Raw genomic sequence first — 15,038 nt, 5'->3', positions numbered from 1 at the left:
CGTGGAGTTTCGAGCAGCTCTACGCTAATAGCTTTATGGTCGCTGTGTGTGTAGACGTTGGTTATGGACCATTTTGCTCGTCTTGCTATTTCGCTGCTAGCGAAGGTGAGATCTATAATGGATCGTCTGGTACTTGTATGGAAGGTATATATCCCTGGTTCATTTAAGAGTTCTAGCCTCAAAGAAGTAAGGCTTTCGAGGAGAACTCTCCCTCTTTCGTTGGTTCGTCTACTTCCCCACACAGATGACCATGCATTGAAGTCTCCGCACACTAAAAGCGGGTGTTTACCTCGTGCTTCAATGGTGATCCCGTATATCATGTCTTCGAACTCGGCGATGGTCATGCTCGGAGGGGCATAGCAACTGAAGACGTATATACCGTTGATTTTTGCCCACGTGAATCCTGCTACCGTTGGCGTCATAATTTCCTGTGGGAGAAATTTCCCTGGTACCCAAATTGAGGCTTTCCCTGCTGAATCTGAAAGCCAACCCTGCTCCTGGCGATTTTTGTATTGTTCAGAGAGTACCACTATGTCATATCCTCCTTCATAGACTGTTTGGGATAATAGCTCTTGGGCTGCCTCGGAATGGTTTAAATTGAGCTGGAATACCCTCATGAGACAGTCATTTTGCTGCCCTCTCGTTGTGGGCATTTAAAACTGCCTGCTGAATGTTGTCCCCCACATAGCGCGCATTTCGGTGCATTTTCGCAACTTGCAGCCTTATGACCTTCCTGGCCGCATTTCCTGCATAGGCTAGACCTATCTACAGTCTCCTTACATTTCTGAGCTATATGCCCGTAGCCCTAGCACCTATAACAGCGTTTTTCTTGCTTGAGCTCTCTAATTCGGCAGGAAACCCATCCTACCCGGATTCTTTGCGTATTAAGAACCGCCTTGGCATCATCCGCTGTAAGGCTTATAAATGCCGACTTCGTGCCACTGTACCCTGTGCGTATGCTTTTTATGGCAGCCACATCTGGAAGTTTGATGTTGCATTGCTGGTGGAGGGCGTTGCAAATCTCCTCGGGCGTAGTAATCTCATCGAGATCTCTGCACTGTAGCGTGACCATTTGGGACTTTGTTATAACTTTAGCCAAGTCCTTTAGTACCGCTTCAATTTCTGCTTGGTACGCGCTTGTTTTCCCATCGTGCGATTTTTTCAGCTCTAGTAACAGCTCTCCTTTCGCCGTTCTTCTAATCGTGTTGACGTCATCACCCAGGGATTTTAATTCGTCGCATCTTCTCACTTTACGCAATATGTCGGCGTACGTCGCTTCCCCCGCCTTGGAAATGATGATTGCATCCGGCCTAGCCTTAAGTGATTTTTTCTTGCTCTTCTTTTTGGCTAACTGCCACTCTCCCGTCTTTTGGGCTGCAGTTTCCTCTTTCCGCTACGTCTTCTCTTGCGTTTCTTGCCGTCGTTTGTGACCACCCACGTGCCCTGGTAAGACATCTTTTAGTGTAGTAGTGGGTTTTACCACGTTGTTCTCCTTGGTCGAGTACGAATTATTCCTCGGTCGCTTTCCTGGGGGTGATGGACTTCTATCCTTGGCGCATTCGCTTGCACACAATTTATGTTCTAAATTCTTTACCTCTAGGGCCGACTCGATGTACAGCACTTTTATTACGGAGGCCAAGCGCTTGATTTCCGCGTGTATATTATTACGCCCTATGAAGAACTGCATCAAGTCCTCAATCGCCTTGCCTAGCTTGGTCATCTTTTTTCTCCAGGGGGGTTTTGCTGATTTAACGCAGCTGACGCCTGCTTAATTAGCTCACTTAATAATGGTGTGCCCGTTTGAGCCTTGTTGTCGGAGTTCTTTTTGCAAAGCTTCGGTGTAGCACCCCCTTGCTTGCTTTCGGCCTCCGCTCCTTTGGGTTTCGTTACCACTTGCGACGAAATGTTAAGGCCCCCAGCCGATGGGCCACGCCCTTCTGGAGAGCGAGCTAGCTTCCTTCCTACAAATGGATTGAACGCCATTTCATTCTCCTGTGTTTGGTTTTTTATTTTAGTATTGTTGTTGCTCATCATTTATTTAATTGGGTCCCCACTTGAGGCCGCTATCTTGGTCCGAGTGTGCAGTTACCTATATAGATCCCGTGGTTGTCTATGCGAAGGCAGGGAGGCCACGTGAAGGTTGACGCAGTCCCTCATGAAGACTGCGTTCAGAGCCAGATCAGTATTAATCGGGAGGATCTCAACCGAACCTGCACCACCAACTTAATGATGACGGACTTTGAACGTACCCCAAGGCCTGCCAAGGTTTTAACGGGACGGAGACGAATGGGACATTAACCGGAAAGTCATTTCGACGGTGTGTCAAGCCGTGTACTGAGATTTCCGAATGCCACATTCGCCAGCCCTTAACAAACATATCCGAGTCGTTGATTCCAGTATACCTTAATTAGGACCTTACTGGGCTCAGTCTTAATGTGACAATCACCTTAAATTTACAAATAATTTACCTCTTTACCTTCCTGAGTGTGTATCCCACGTCGTATAGTTGCCTCCCTATCTTGGGTAGGTATTCCCTCGAAGCAACCCCGTACTAGGCTGTGGATGCTTAATTCAGGGCGGCATCTACTCGCCCTGCCACTGGAGGTTCTCAGGGTGCTTTAGGCCTTTTAAGCCAAACCCTCCTCACCAGCCGCTCTTGGTCGAGGGCTGCTTATTTGATATTCGCAGCTAACCTAATTAATAGGCCGTTCACTGTCCGCCAGCAGTGACCCCCTTGGCCTGAGCTCAGCCTACCGTTACTACATCCAGAAATATGCAGTATGATATATTCCATTTGTATGGGAAGTGCCACGTCCCCTTTTTCCTAATTCCACATTGGTGGTGTTAGGGATTGACTTCATATAACTCCTTACTGAATTTTAATGTTCTGGCATGTATACCTTCAGAGTTCCATTTGTATGGGAGGTGCCTAAAACCTTCCCGTTGATCAAAGGAACCTATAACCAAAATTTGGTGATGATTGAAGTGTGGGAAATACGTTTCCATAGCGAACACACACACACACTGAATTTGATTTTTATATATATCCCAGCCAGCATTTTTTGAAAATTTTGATCAAAAAATATTCAAATATCATACCCTAAGATAATTAAAAACGTTAAAATTTAAAAGCATTTTCTGTTCGAATATTAGCGTATCGTCGGGAGAAAAATGTACCATAAATGTGATTATTCTTGAATAATCAAAAAATGATTCCAAAACGTGATCGAAAAATGGTTTTCAGTTTTTGATCATCAAAGGTATTCTTATTTGATTATTTCGTTTGTTCAATTGTATGATAACTCATTATTTAGTCAGAAAGAAGAATCAAATTGTATTTATATGTAGGGAAATTCAAAATTTAATCATCTAAATGCCGTGTGGGATAGATATTCAAGAATTCATGAGCTTAACACCGTCTTATAATAATGGAATATTCAATTATTATCTTTGTTTTAGGAGAATCTGGTTGATAACATTACGAAATAGCCTGATGATGATTACGTGGCGGTTTTCGAAACCGCAATATGCCAGTAAATTTTTCTTAGGAATTTTGAAAACAAAATTCAAACAAATGATCCCTAGCAGTGTAGAAACAAACTTTGTTCTAGCTCTTAGAAGAAAAAAGTTACCCTGGGGGTGTTTTTGGGTGGCATATTTAGTTGGTCGTGGGCGTTTACGCTTGGAAATAAAATACGAAAAAAACTTATTTTCATATTTCAGGTATATTGTTTTAATGAAATATGCAAATACTTTCGGTTATTCTTAGAAGCTTTGATATTGTTCAAAATAGTTTACTGGATGAAGCAGTGTTACATTTTTTACACAGATATGTTGTCCGACATTTTCACCAACTTTTACTGAAACACGTTCTAGAAATATGACCAAATTCAACTTCTGTTATCACGCACCGACTTGCACAAATAAATTCCATTATGGTTGAACAAGAAACAGGTATTCTTCTTCTACGTTGTATTACTTTTTTGTACTTAAGTTGCACATTTGTCTCACTCTAAAGAGTAAATAAAAGTGGCACCTCATGGTTGGCAACTAAGATGCTATAATGCACTTGTCGCTTAGTACATTGTATCAGACGTTCTTAACATCCTCCACTTTAGGGGTCTGCCGGACAGTTGAACACCCATTCAATCTTTTGCTTCGACATATCGCTGAGGCGCAGACAACGGGCGCCCTTGGGCGTGAACAGCAAGGTGCCACAAAAGATTTGTAAAAGTTACGGGGTCGACGGATTTTGGGATCTAGCCCAGAACACCCCGTGCGATGTAACCATCCATTATACGTAACAATATCAAGAGGTTGACCGTCTTAAAAAATATTCTTTTCCGGCACACGCAGCAAAACCATTTCTCTGGACCGGCATCAGGTACTGGGACCGGGTTGGGTTCGATACCTTCCCGGAGCAGGAGAATATGGCACAGTCTCGCTGCAAGGATCTTCTGAGAGTATTACAATTTGTGGGACAGACGCAACAAATTAAATGTGGTAACACTGAAATGACAGCCCTTGGTTGGCAAAAATCCCGAGTCGCACCGGTACATAAAACCGGCTGCAAAGGAAGCGTCGATTCACGAAGTTACGTAAACGTATAATGAACGCATCTGTCGAAAGACTTTATGATAATTTCAAATGTACGGCTCTGGTTGTCATATACAGAACAATCCAACGCTTTTCTCTTCTTCGTCCGATAGCGGCATGAAAGGGACCACAATAGTCTGCTGAATGTAAATGGTCGAACCTTTGTTGTTAAGCGGTGTGTTGGTAACTGAATCTTTAACGGTTTTGCTTTTTTATAGATGAATTTTTGGCAGTTTCCTTTGATGAATTTCAGCACATTACGAACGCTTGGAATCCATTATCATTGGCGAACTTCACTTATGGTCACTATGGTCGCAAGATTCCACATGCTAAATATTTCGATTCCTGTCTAATATAGAACATTTTTTTATTCGGAAAGTACCTTAAAACACTAAAGCAAAATACTCAAGTTCGGACAATTTTATTGAACTTTCTCGGCCTCTGGACGGTGCAGTGAAAATTTGTTTCCGCTATGCTGCGTTGTCATGGGGCTCTGAAGCATGGTCTTATTTTCAAGAATCTAGCTCTACGGAAAGTTACTCAAATAGATGTCGCAAGATTCCTCATGTTGTAAATAGACTATAGTTTATAATAACAACTCATATATCGCTCATTTATTCAATAGTGTCATAACTCAAAAAACATGACTTTTGAGTTAATAACATATTGTAACGAATTTGCTTGCAAATCCTCTTATTTGCAATCCTCTGCTAAGTTCGAATCACTAAACTGTTGAATAAATAATTCCAATTTGTAATAATGCAAAATGGCCTTTATTAAAGTACTTCGCAATAACAAACTGTGCAACGAATAGCTTGCTTAATAACCACACTGATTGATAGCTCAATGAAACTCTACTATTCAAAATAACACTGCTATTGCTCGCTAGATATCGTCTTAATCAAATTGCTTGACAACTCAAATCAAACTGAATTACTTCTTACTCGCCTGCCCCGTTTTTATAGTTTACGCTGCATACTTCTAGGCTCTTCGATTTCCAGAAGTTACTAGTTAGTTCGGCTACAAAATCGCCAGCCACAACGACGTGCACAAATTATTGCTCTCTCTTGTGACAACTCAGATAAGATATATGCATGTATTTGTGCATTGCCGCTCAGATGTTCGTATACGTACATATGTGTAGACGCAATTATTTATTCGTTTATGTAGATACATAATGATTGAATTATTGATGTGCATTCACGTCACTGGTTAGCATCGGCTTAGAGACGATAGCATCGCTCAGTGCTGCTAACATTCGTTACACTGCCCTCCACCTAAGTCTGATCGTCCCGATCAGACAAATCTCTCGATCTAAACGCCGCTAGCATCTCCAAATGAACCACCTTTCTATTTCGTGGTTTCCCAATGGTTTGTATGCGGTAGATGGAATTACTGATCTTCTTCACAACCTTGTACGGGCCTTCCCAAATGCACCGAATTTTGGCTGGAACACCTTTCCGCCGGTGAGGGTTGTTTAACAGTACCAAATCTTCCTCCAAGAACCCTTCCGAATTATTGTTCTCATTGTACCTGCGTTTGATCTTACTACTCATTATCCTTAGTCGTTTCCTCGCACTCTGTTGTTTGACCAATGAACTACTTCGCAGAGCTTGCGCTTGACGGATTGGCTTGACAGTATCGTTCCGCCGTTTCCCAACAGAAGTGCGCGATGGCTTGAAACCACCCTTGCATGCTTCCTGCAAAATTCTGGCTTCGTTTTAGTGCGTCCATTAGGGTTTGTCAATGCCGGTGTTTTTCTCGCAGGTACTTTTGATTTCGCTTTGTTTGGCCCATTCGTTTCATCAACCTTTACCTTTGACTTTCGTGGCCTTTGTCGACTTTTCTCCACCAGTACTCGATTACTGCTGAAACCTTTTTCCAAACTAAAGTTAAGTGGTATGTCCTGCTTCTTATAGCGCATAATTTTTCTCCGCATATCGATCCTGACGTCATGGTCAACCAAGAAGTCCACTCCCAATATGACTTCATCAACGATCTCCGCCACAACGAATTTGTGTAGAACCATGACTTTTCCAATTAATACCTCACATACCACTTCGCCTTGGACTTGATTATACTCGCCTGTGACCGTACGCAACCTTGCTCCAGGTAACGGTTTTACTCTCCTGTTGACCAAGTCAGATCGGATCAAGGAATGAGATGCGCCCGTATCTACAGTCAGTACTCGTTCTTTGCCATCCACATTCCCTCTGACGGAAAGACTGCTCGATTTTCTACCAATTTGCGACACAGATATCACAGGGCATTCAATAGCTGGATCTAGCTCTCTGCCTCTTACTCGCTCTTGCTCATCTCCTCTAGCTTTGCGTTTATGGCCACCCACATTGTTGGAACTATTAGGACCAAGATCGCAATAACGTGCAATGTGACCTGGGTAGCCGCACTTGAAACATTTAATAACTCCGGCATTCTTCTGTTGAGATCCCTTCAGTGCTTCCAAAATTGTGTCTACCCATTCTGGCCTTTCTACTTCTACACGAGGAGCCTTATATGCTGGTTTACTTAATAGGGAGGCAGTTTCCTGAGTCAATGCATGTGATACCGTTTCAGCAAATGTCAGTTTTGGGTTCGCGTATGTAGCTCGCTTCGTTTCCACGTCTCGTATGCCATTTATAAAACTCTGGATTTTTACCCTCTCGGTGTATTCCACGGGTGCGTCCGCATTTGCGAGATGAGCCAACCTTTCAACATCTGAAGCAAACTCCTGCAATGTCTTATTTGCTTTTTGGTAGCGGTTTTGCAACTCAATTTGGAATATCTGTTTTCTATGCTCGCTTCCATAACGTCGTTCTACAGCAGCCATCAATGCGTCATAACTGTTCCGTTCATACTCTGGAATAGTCTGTAAGATTCCGGCAGCTGGTCCTTTCAATGCTACGAAGAGCGCGGCAACTTTATCTTCCACATTCCAGTTGTTCACTGCTGCGGTCTTCTCAAACTGTAGCTTAAAGACCTGAAAAGGAACAGAACCGTCAAAGGATGGTGTTTTTACCTTTGGATTACTCGTTGAAACTGCTGGACGATTTAATTGTAACTGCTCCATACGACCCTTCAAATCATCGACTTCTGCCTGAAATTGAGCGATTTTTGCATCCTGCGCTTCCAGCTTTGATGTTACCCTCCCTTCCTGTGCTTCTAACTGTGAAGATATTTGTGCCACCTGTAATGATAAGCGCTCTTCTTGTTCTTCCATCTTCGATGTTATTCGTGTCTCTTGGGATTCCATCTGTGATGACATATACGTTTTCTGTTCTTCTAGTTGAGATGCCAGTTGAGATGTTATATCTGTCTTTTGCGATTCCAGTTGAGAAGCCACTGTCGATGTTTGAGCAGATATTGCAGCCAAAATCATGTTCAAGTCTGTGCTGGTAACCGTCTGCGATGTTTCGTTTTTCTCTTCAATTTTTGTTGTCTCCTCGCCATCAAGGTGAAAGACATACTCTTCCACATCAATTCCTTCTGCTTCCATTGCCTCTCGTAGCCGTGCCTGAAGTTCAAGTTTAACGCCGCTTGTATTCAATCCACAGGTCTCCAACTCCTTCTTTAGTTGCTGGATCTTCAATTCACCGAACTTTGCCATGTCCTTGTTGTCCTTTGGAATTTATTCAACAATTCCTCTTCTGACACCAATTGTAACGAATTTGCTTGCAAATCCTCTTATTTGCAATCCTCTGCTAAGTTCGAATCACTAAACTGTTGAATAAATAACTCCAATTTGTAATAATGCAAAATTGCCTTTATTAAAGTACTTCACAATAACAAACTGTGCAACGAATAGCTTTCTTAATAACCACACTGATTGATAGCTCAATGAAACTCTACTATTCAAAATAACACTGCTATTGCTCGCTAGATATCGTCTTAATCAAACTGCTTGACAACTCAAATCAAACTGAATTACTTCTTACTCGCCTGCCCCGCTTTTATAGTTTACGCTGCATACTTCTAGGCTCTTCGATTTCCAGAAGTTACTAGTTAGTTCGGCTACAAAATCGCCAGCCACAACTACGTGCACAAATTATTGCTCTCTCTTGTGACAACTCAGATAAGATATATGCATGTATTTGTGCATTGCCGCTCAGATGTTCGTATACGTACATATGTGTAGACGCAATTATTTATTCGTTTATGTAGATACATAATGATTGAATTATTGATGTGCATTCACGTCACTGGTTAGCATCGGCTTAGAGACGATAGCATCGCTCAGTGCTGCTAACATTCGTTACAATATAAACCTACCCAATATCATGATCTATGTTGTATAAAAAAATCTTTGTGATCAGTTAAAAATTTACCACGTACTATAAAAATTAAAATATGCCTTTATATGCGCAAGTTATGAGTTATGACACTATTGAAGTAAATGAGCGATATGTAATACTCCTATATTGCTAATAGAAAATGCTCGCAATGTGTTTTAAATTCGAAATCAAAATGAGACAGCCTATAAAATTATTGTGATTGTAGGAGCATAAGTGTGACAAAAAATATTTAAATTTGGGTACATTCCATGATTCAATCACAAGAGGTTTGCTCGACAGACACATTTTTTGACAATTGCAGCCATTTTGCTCCCAAATCGAATTGATATCCGTTAACTGTGTTGTTTCTTTGCGATTTTTCGAAAAATATTAGTAGTAGAAAAAGGAATTTACAAATACCCGATAAGTACTGAACTGCATAATTCCTTAGACATTTTTTTTAATTTTATAGTGAATTTATTAACTATGCCTCGATTTATAAGTATGGCTGAACATTGAACATAGGTAATTTTATGAAAAGTACGGACAACAAGAAATCGTTCACTTTCGTAAACCTATGAATATACGAACCCTAACCAATTCAAAATTCATCATTCAACGTCAAAAACTCGACTAGTAAATCTATTCACGTAAAAATGTCGATAGTAAATAAAGGAGATGCCATAACGAAATGCAGGGATGCACCTTAACGTTAAGCTAATCGTTTATCAAAAAATTTCCACCGTTTCCGTTGAAACAATTTCGAAATGTCGATAAAGAAATTATCAAGATAAATTGTATTTCGTTTTTAACCGAAACGAAAAGCTTTAACGACAAAAACGTGATACTTTATGTTTGAATTGTGCTGGCAATGCTATAGCCATTGTGAAGCCGTAAGGTGGTAACAGCGAGCGGACAAACACACAAACTCCATGTAATTTGTTTGTGCAATTCGTTAGTGGTAATGTCAAAAATACTCTGAGAAATGTTCGTACTGTCAAAATTCATGAGAAAGGTTGCAATCAGCTTGGGTAATGCTTTCACCTTTAATGACTCAGCCATCAATCAGCTTTGCCAGCATAGTTTGAAATTAATAATCAACATAAACGATTTGATTTCGTTTATTAACGTTAATTATCGTAACGAAATGATATCGGTTCGTTGGTTAAGCATGCCTGACGAAATGTACTTATTGGGCATGTTAACTTATTCAGGTAAAAGTGTAGAACAGAGGTCTACTGCTAATACGAGTCAAAAAATATCGAGAGAGGTGACCTCGAAAACAATAATCCGAAGGCGGAAAAGAAAAATTGTATCTCTGTCCGGAGATACTTGCAGTTGAAGTTGGCAATTTTTGTGTACAAAGGGTTTTGGCACGCATTTAATTTTGATCCCACCTCATTAGTGGACCAGCCAGGGTAATTTTTTATAAGCTCGGCTGAAGGCCGCCAACGCAACCCGGGGTAAATTTTCGTTTTTTCGTTAATATCTTCTGAACGAGCTAAAATTTTTATTTCCACCTTCGTATTATTGTTATCGAGGTCAATACGCGTCTTTTGACACTTCTCTGGATATTTTTGGACGCGTATTAAAAGTCGACCTTCTGTTCTTTTAATTCCGTATGTTCGGAACATTCGTCTCCATTTAAGAATTTGGGGAATCGGTTTATATTTGAAATATTATGTATATACTTATTTGATATATTTGGACCTCCGAATATTCTAAATTAACGGTTTATCCGGAACGCTTCCATGAATACTTAACGGAAAAAAGCCTGTGTAGCAGGACTGCACAAAAGCTTATCTCTTCTCTCAAAGTCAAGGTAGGAATATAAAGTTCTAAGACCATAAGCCATAGCTCAACTTCGTTTTGGATACTGTAACAGGTTAAACTCTTACCTATCCAGAATCAACCCCGACATACAAAATGTATGCCCCGCTTGCAATGTGTCCCCACATGACACCAACCATATCTTTAATTGTAATGTGGAACCAACGCCTCTAACACCCCTTTCATTATGGTCCACCCCTGTTTAAACAGCAAGTTTCCTTGGACTCCCGTTAGAGGATATTGATGACAATTTGTGATCGGTCGCAACTATTAGGTGGGGCGAAGCACTGCTACAACAACAACAACCATAAGTGTTGAACAGAGTAAATTACGAACGCGTGATGCCAGATTGATATTATTTTACAATACTCCACGTTAATAGCATATCTGGGAGTAATTACAAAAATTAATTTTATGCATTTCAATAATTAAGTTAAGCCCACCTTGTCATTAATGAGTTGGTTCTTTGAAGCCGGAACACCTTTTGTTAAAGCGTCAGCTAGCATCTCGGATGTTGGAATGTATTCCAATTTTATTGACCCATCTTCAAGTTTTTCGCGCGTATCCCTGCAAAAATCGTTGGATCATGTGGTCCACTGGAGTACTTACCATTATACTCCACTGTAATGCAGCAATGGACCAACTCATGTTTCTACAAGAACACATTGTAAGCCGATCATTGCTCGTTTTTAACGATTGTAATCACTACGCTATGTTTATTGGACTGTGGGTACTCCATGGATTACTCTGGTGTAATGCGGAGCTGGAGTATATAGTCCAGTCCTAGGACATCGCAATGTTAATTGGACCATATTTTTTTGTATGAATTGTGGTTAATTTTGGAGCACTCGGCTGGTCCGTAGCGAGTACTCCATACATGCATGCATGGAGTACACGCGACTTTTGCAGGGATACTTCAACTTGATGTCAACATGCTTTGTACGTGGTGAAAAATTATTGTTACGTACAATGCTTATGGCGCTTTTATTGTCACAGTGCAACGTAGTTATTTCATTACAGTCAGGAATCAATTCCACCTTCAAACGCCCTAACCAAATCATTTCTTGCAAAGCACTTACAATGGACATCAGTTCCGCTTCTGTCGAAGATAACTGCCCCAAGTTATAGCTCCGCCCTGCATTGTGAAGACGTAACCAGATGTCGATCGCCTTTTGTCAACATCTGCAGCCCAGTCGGCGTCACAGAAACCAGTGAGGGCCTCACCACGCTTCCCAAGGCAGTCGGTTCTATGTACCGGAGCGACTCGGGATTTTTCCCGACCAAGGACTGTCATTTCAGTGTAACCCCATTTAATTTGTTTCGTCCCTCCCACAAATTGTCATCCTCCCAGCAGCTCCTTGCAGCAGGACTGCTCCATATTCTCTTGCTCCGGGAAGGTATCGAATCCAATCCGGGTCCGTCTCCTGACCTCGGTCCTGAGAAATGGTTTTGCTGCATCTGCCGGAAAAGAATCTTTTTAGGACGGTCATACTCTGTTCAGTGTGTCTCGTGTAAGGGATGGTTGCATCGGACAGGTTGTTCTGGGCTTGATCCCAAAACCCGACGTCCACGTAACTTTTATAAATCTTTTGTGGCTCCTTGCTGTTCACGCCCAAGGGCGTCCCGTAGTCTACGTCTAAGCGCCCCCCCATTACCTTCCAGCAGCCCCGCTGCTCAGCAAGCCACAACAAGTACCCGCTGCTGCTCGCGCCTTACGGCGCCAACAACTCAAACAGCTGCTACCACTCATAACTACAATCTTCGTAGTAGAGTCGGAAGCAATGCTGAGCAACAGCCCCTGCCCCCGTCTTCTCCCCCCCTCTTTTCCGGCAGCAATCGTGTAGGTCAGGGAAACAGACTCTTAGTCCCTACCTCCGTTTGCACCGTTTGCCAGCACAGAATATATATGTTTGCGACATCCGCCCAATGCAGCTCCTGCCTCGGGTGGTGCCACTTTCCTAGATGTTCTGGTCTCCGCGACGGCAACCCCTCGGCGGGTTTCATCGCGCCATGTTGCCAGGTCGCAAACCCAAATCATCCGGGTACCCCAATGCTTGCCCAAGGACGCCCAGTCCCAGGGCCACAACAGCAATTGCGTCCTGGCCTTCCTGAACCCAGGCGTAGTCACCCGTCACTTACCCCCAGAGTGGCGACGTCTCCCCTCATGCACTTCAGAATTCTGCAGTTAAACTGTAATGGACTAACTGGGAAGATTACGGAGATAGTCAATTTCATGAAGCGGCACAACATCCGCATTGCTGCGATTCAAGAGACTAAACTCACAGCACGATCTGCATTGCAGTCCTGCTCTGGGTATAATGTCCACAGAAAAGATCGCGAGAGCGGAAATGGAGGCGGCCTCGCGTTTATAATACACCACTCTGTGCAATATCACATATTTGATCCTGGCATCGACCGCAGGGACAACGTCTTAGAATGTCAAGGCCTATCTGTCCGGTCAGGCGATGCAAACCTAGAAATCATCAACATCTACATCCCCCCTGCCACCTGTTGCCCCGGTGGATACCACCCTAATATTAGAGCCTTACTCACTGGAAACAATCGCATTATTTTAGGCGACTTCAATGCCCATCATGATCTATGGCATTCAAATTTGCGGGCGGACAGTAGGGGCGAGATGTTGGCGGATCAAATAGAAGAAACGACGTTCTGCACAATAAACGGAGACGCCCCCACACGTATGGTAGGAAGCTGTCACAGTTCGCCAGATATCTCAATCGTGAGCGCAGAACTCGTAAACTGCGTCAACTGGCAGCCGATGGTATCATTGGCATCCGACCACCTGCCTATACTTGTTTCGCTCGAGCGTACCGCCGACTTCATCGTCACCGAAAAACGCACTTTCATAAACTTTAAAAAAGGAAAGTGGGGAGAATATAAATCCTTTACAGACAACCTCTTTGCTGCCCTCCCTATCCCGACTGATGCCCGCCAAGGGGAGCGTGCCTTTCGCAAGGTCATTGAATCCGCCTCGGCACGTTTCATTCCCGCCGGGAGAATTCCCGAAATCCGGCCCCACTTCCCGGCGGAGGCCGCAAACTTGGCGAGAGAACGTGACCTTATAAGGCAGCTTGATCCAGGCGACCCCCAAATAAGGGATATAAACCAACGCATCAGATTGCTTGTGGATGAACACAAGCGGGCGAAATGGGAGGAGCACCTAAGAGGTTGTAACCTCTCTACCGGTGTGGGTAAACTTTGGTCCACCGTAAAGTCCCTATCGAATCCGACTAAGCACAAAGACAAAGTTTCCATCGCCTTTGGCGACAAAGTGCTGTCGGATGCGAAAAAATGCGCGAGCGCTTTCTGCCGACAATATATAATGCATTCTACGGTCGACAAAGTTAGACGGAGGGCCAACAGACACGCACATAAACACAAATTCAGCGCGTCACCAATCACCATCACCGCTAAAGAGGTTGAGGACGCCATTGGTCGCGCTAAACCATCCAAAGCAGTGGGCCCAGACGGCATAGCCATGCCGATGCTTAAAAGCCTAGGGAAAGAGGGTTTCAAATATTTAGCGCAGGTCTTCAACCTGTCTCTTTCCACCTTTGTCATACCCGAGAAATGGAGAATGGCCAAGGTGGTCCCGCTACTAAAGCCTGGTAAACCAGCTAACATAGGAGAGTCGTATCGTCCGATATCTCTCCTATCGCCAGTAGCAAAGACGCTCGAAGCCATTTTGCTCCCTTATTTCCAAGCAAATTTGCAACTAGCCTCCCATCAGCATGGCTTCAGAAAACTCCATAGCACTACCTCCGCGCTAAATGCCATTAGTACCCAGATAAATTGCGGTTTAAATCAAAACCCCCACCATAGAACAGTACTCGTAGCGCTAGACCTATCAAAAGCTTTTGATACGGTCAACCACGGCTCGTTACTGCAAGACCTGGAAGGGTCTACCCTTCCCCCATGTCTTAAAAGGTGGACCGCAAATTATCTGGGTGGTCGGCAGGCATCGGTGCTATTTAGAAACGAAACATCAAAGCCAAGGAGAATTAAACAAGGGGTGCCACAGGGTGGTGTCCTATCCCCACTTTTGTTTAATTTCTACATATCTAAACTACCTTCACCACCGGAAGGAGTCACAATCGTTTCCTACGCCGATGACTGCACAGTAATGGCCACAGGCCCAGGCCCACAGATCGATGAGCTATGCAATAAAATAAACGGCTACCTCCCTGATCTCTCCAGTTTTTTCGCCTCGCGAAACCTGGCATTATCACCGACTAAATCTTCCGCGACCTTATTTACAACATGGACGTCCCAAATGTCGACCATTTTGAACATCCACGTCGATGGCTCTACGCTACCGACTGT

The 15,038-nt window shown here is 43.2% G+C and overlaps 1 protein-coding gene across 3 annotated transcripts in view; it reads left to right on the top strand.

The window, feature by feature from the left end:
• The window catches only part of LOC137240009 (transmembrane protein 184C), a 123,897-nt gene that overhangs the window by 73,175 nt on the left and 35,684 nt on the right, over nucleotides 1-15,038 (top strand). The window lies entirely within an intron of this gene.

The sequence above is a fragment of the Eurosta solidaginis genome, chromosome 2, assembly GCF_040869045.1.
Source record: "Eurosta solidaginis isolate ZX-2024a chromosome 2, ASM4086904v1, whole genome shotgun sequence".
Lineage (NCBI taxonomy): Eukaryota > Metazoa > Arthropoda > Insecta > Diptera > Tephritidae > Eurosta > Eurosta solidaginis.
Note: the sequence above shows the minus strand (reverse complement) of the source record. Positions and strands in the feature narration are given on the sequence as shown.